Raw genomic sequence first — 5,117 nt, 5'->3', positions numbered from 1 at the left:
CCTCACTATCTGCTAGCTGCCTGTCCCCAGAACACACTGTAAAAAACATCTCACTATCTGCTAGCTGCCTGTCCCCAGGACACACTGTAAAAAACATCTCCTCACTATCTGCTAGCTGCCGTTCCCCTAAACACACTGTAAAAAACATCTCCTCACTATCTGCTAGCTACCTGTTCCCAGAACACACTGTAAAAAACATCTCCTCACTATCTGCTAGCTTCCGTGTCTCCTGAACACACTGTAAAAAATATCTCCTCACTATCTGCTAGCTGCCTGTCCCCTGAACACACTGTAAAAAACATCTCCTCACTATCTGCTAGCTTCCGTGTCTCCTGAACACACTGTAAAAAATATCTCCACACTATCTACTAGCTGCCTGTCCCCTGAACACACTGTAAAAAAATCTCTTCACTATCTGCTAGCTTCTGTGTCTCCTGAACACACTGTACAAAAATCTCTTCACTATCTGCTAGTTTCCGTGTCTCCTGAACACACTGTAAAAAACATCTCCTTACTATCTGCTAGCTGCCTGTCCCGGAACACACTGTTTCCTTTTACTGTTTACTGTTTTGGTGGAACGTGTGTACGTTCAGAAGTAGTTTTAGTTGTCAACCGAAAACTCTGATTGGACAGATAGTCTAGCCAGCTGTCTGGATTTACCCTGCAGAGACCTGAGGACCAGGTAACCATATTCCTCAGATTGGACAGATAGTCTAGCTAGCTGTCTGGATTTACCCTGCAGAGACCTGAGGACCAGGTAACCATAGTCCTCAGAAATCCACCGGAGGTTAGAAAGAGGAAGGGGACAGACATCTGGCAGAAAATTAGGAACATCCGTCGGAAGTGGACCGTCGTCGATATAGACTAAGGTGTTGTTTGTGTGGCGTTCGTTCAAAGCAACGTGATAGACAGATGGTTCATCCAATCACCTGCCAGGTGATTTTTTTGCAAGTGCCTGCTCTCCCAAAGCAGTATCCAATGACGGCTTCTCAAATGGTCCTGTGTTAACAAACCATCTGGCGTATCAGGTCATCTGTGAAAAATGTCTTTCTTTTATTTTAAACCATGTGGGGCAAAACAGCGATAAAGTGTGCAGAAATAAAGCATTTAAAGTGGTTAGGTTAGCAGCAGTTTTCTAGTGTTGTATTTAATTATCTAACATCAATATTGCTGTTGTTATTGGCCTTCAATAACCCCCAGCATGTGTCAAACTCTAGCAGTGTGTTATATAACTCGTACATGTGTGAAGAGAGTTATGCCGCAGCGGTAAAGCTTCCTCTCCTCCTCCCACGGCGCCACATGGGACGGTCCCGTCCTCTCAGCTCAGTTGAGGAAAAATTATCTAGTGTGTCACAATTTAAATTGTTTAACGACACTGAGTAATACAAGAGCACCTGCGATGCCTAGGAGGCCGAAGTTCATGTTGCCAAAGTGTCAATCATTTTGCTTTTTTGTTGTTGGATGGATAGCATGTGGGTTATATGTACTATATCTCGGCCATTGAAGGGGCTAAATTGAGTCATGAAGCTTTTTTTAAAGAAAATTAGACCAATTCCGCGAGAGCACGAATATTTCAATCCGTTTTCAGTAAAAGAAATTCAAGAGAAAAAACAAGTTGCTGCTCTATAAGACTCCATTAAAGAGAAAAATTACTTCAATAAATTTGAAATTTTCTGTGGCTCATATGTGTTCTCAAATTTGAGTTAATTCATTTTTTATTTCTATCCTTTCCTGCGGGGGTTTAGTGTTTTAGCCCATTAATGCATTACCATGTACACAGCTTATAATGCAGTATTTTAATAAAGCATGAGTATGTGGGCCCAATTTACCAATGCAATATCATTTCTGTATTGAAAAGGGAAATCACGCATTTATCAACATAAGCACAGTGTTGAAAAAACAAGCGGAATTTGCCAGTTTTGACGACTTTGAGACTCTAAAATCCCCCCAGAAGCAGGGAGTTTTCACATTCAGACAGTGAAACAGGTTGTCAAAAATCATTGTTTCACTTGATTTACTTAAATTCTATGATGGTTATGGAACTCTTTGGCTGACTTTTGGTGACAAATTTGAAAAAAAGGGGACAAAAACGTCAGAGAAAGCCACAACAAAAGTAAAAAAAAACAACAGAAAATGCTCCAAAAATTATCAAAAAGCTACATGCAGATTTGACATAGGGGGACTACTTTCTAACACCACCCATGTGTAGCACCTACTTGGGTGATGCACGGCAGCACGCAACGCCAGATGTTCACCACACATCATATATTGTGTTTTGATTTTCTATCTCCAGCTATATATCTCCTTCCATCGTCTTCCATGGTCACCTGACGTGGAAGCACAGTGCCCTCTGGCTGTTGCGTGCGGTGTCCCGCAGGGCGCACTGCAACTCCATGAAACACGCAAATGGACCCAACACCATGAGCTACAAATACAGAAACAATGCAAAAGGAAAAGCACAATATCCCCAAAAGGTATGCAACAAAAACAGCTGGATTTGTTTTAGAGATGCATTAGAAGTCATTATAGTCATTTTACTCCTGTCAACGATTCAAAATGGATTCAATAACCCGATGCATCACGATGCATCATGTCAGTATTGTGATATATTGCTACATGCGGTTTCTGTAGACAAATTCAAGAGAATTCTGGAGAAGCTAAAAGTCGAGGTTCTGCTTCCTGTTCCAAGTTTAACTACAGTTAGTTTTTTTGTCCGATGATATCAGCTGCAACAACATTACCATGTGCATGGAAACATTTACAAGCAGCCTCTCTAAATATTAACCGTCGTGTTGTCGTTTACTTTTAGCAACAAAAAAATGTAGTTTTTTTTCCAATGTTTTTTTGTCACTTTTATTAAGTTTTTGTAGTTTTTTTTTCCAATGTTTTTTTGTCACTTTTATTAACTTTTTGCAGTTTTTTTCCCCATGTTTTTTTTCACTTTTATTAAGTTTCTGTAGATTCTTTTCCAATGTTTTTTTTCTTCATTTTTTTCCATTTTTGTTAAGTTTTTGTAGTTTTTTTGTCACTTTTATTAAGTTTTTGTAGTTTTTTATTCCAATGTTTTTTTGTCACTTTTATGAAGTTTCTGTGGATTATTTTCCAATGTTTTTTTTCTTCTTTTTCTTTCCATTTTTGTTAAGTTTTTGTAGTTTTTTTCCAAATGTTTTTTTGTCACTTTTATTGTTTTTGTATTTTTTTTCGTCAATGTTTTTTTTTTGTAACTTTTAAGTTTTTGTAGTTTTTTTAACAAGTTTTTATCTCACATTTACCAACCTTTTTTCCACTTTGTTTTAACAAGTAAAAAAAAAAAAAAGATTTGTTGATTTTTTTTCCAGCGTTTTTTCAACGTTTTATAGTCATAGTTCTGATATATATTTCTCTTGTAAACAGGTCAATTTGACCCCGAGGACAACAGGAAGGTCAATAATTAGTCCAATACATCTGCCGAGAGACAGTGGGGTGTCCATGTGGGTCTCTAAATCAGAGAAAATATTTGCTTCAGGTGCGTGCAGGGTGGATGGTTTTCAGATGAAGACCTGATCCACGCATTAATAATAGTGTGTTTCTATGTATATAATATAGGCTGCTGTTTCTATTTGTATAGTTCAACATTAAAATAGCCTATAAGTTTGTCTTATATCTCATGAACCGTCCATCCAATCTACTTCACACCTAGTTTCCTGGTACCAAATGAACTTGAGGTGGAATGGGGGGGGGGCAGTTTTGGACAGTACGGAGCTCAAGGCCCAGGAGGTGACCTGGAGGGGATAAAAAAAAAAAAAAAAAAAAACTCAAGATCTCAACTTTAGTGTTTGTCCCCATTACATGTTTCATATTTTTTCATCCCCCCCCCCCCGTCCATGTCACCTCCGGGGCTCCGTCGGACAGCGTTGGATATTGAATATTAATAACCTGGGAATTAAACTAAACAGCTGCACATTAAAGGTTGAGGGGGGGAAAAGCTTGAGAGTGTAAATCATGCAAATATCTGTGACAACGCCACATTTTATTTGTGAGATTTTGTGAGTAATTTCTGAATCTTCAATGCTCTCTGTCAGGTAAATGTAGTCCAATGTTTTGTAGTACTAATCAAGTATTATGATATATAGTGGGGTTTCATATTCATTGCTTTGGGTCCTTTTGAAGGTACTTTTGGGGTACCATGGTTCTGGTCCACAAAAGCTGGGGGTGCATGTGACACTAGAGGGCAGCCGAGGGCAGGATAATCCACTACAACTCCTTCTATAAATAGCTCGTTGTCATGGTGATGATGCTGATGCGGATATATTTAGATCGTTCTATTCCGTAATACCATGTTCCTCGTCTTTAACGCTCAGTGAGCATCGCTCAATCTTTCTCTATCTGGGAAGTAATGATGGAGTGGATGGTAGACACACACACACACACACACCCACACACACACACACACACACACACCCACACACACACACAGAATCAATGAAACATGGGGCTTAACCCTCCTGTTGTCTGGACCCCTTTCCAAAAGGTTTCTATGTCAGACATTTTCTTTCAAACTATATTTCCAAAAAAGTAACGTGGATGGTTCCCAACAACGCTTCTCACAAGTTTAAGAAATATTTAGTTCCATACTTTCAGTGAATTTGGGTGTTTTTTTGTCCATTTTATAGCATTTGGAGAAAAAACGAATGGTAAAAGACCTTGAAAAGGACAATAAAAGTGACTAAAATGTGAACAAATGTCAAATAAAGTGACAGAAAAGTGACAAAAGTGTCAAATAAAAAAAAAAAGCTTTACAAATTTGGGGGAAAAGTCTCAATTGTCTCATGTGGACTTGTAGTCTGTTGTATTGTTGCTCGGTTACTTTATAATAGAACATCAGATTTTATAAAGTTCATGTGATTTGTGTGCAGGAATCTTCAAAATCTTTAAATGCCCCCCCCCCCCCCCAAAAAAACGATTTGTGATTATTGTTTCGGGCATTTTATGCCTTTAATTTACTAGTAACTAGTAACTAAAGTAACTAGTAACTAATGCTGTCAGATGAGTGTAATGGCGTAACTAAAGTAACTAGTAACTAAAGTAACTAGTAACTAAAGCTGTCAGAGGAATGTAGTAGAGTAACTAAAGTAACT

Source organism: Etheostoma cragini, chromosome 19, assembly GCF_013103735.1.
Source record: "Etheostoma cragini isolate CJK2018 chromosome 19, CSU_Ecrag_1.0, whole genome shotgun sequence".
NCBI lineage: Eukaryota > Metazoa > Chordata > Actinopteri > Perciformes > Percidae > Etheostoma > Etheostoma cragini.
This window is presented reverse-complemented; position numbering follows the sequence as displayed.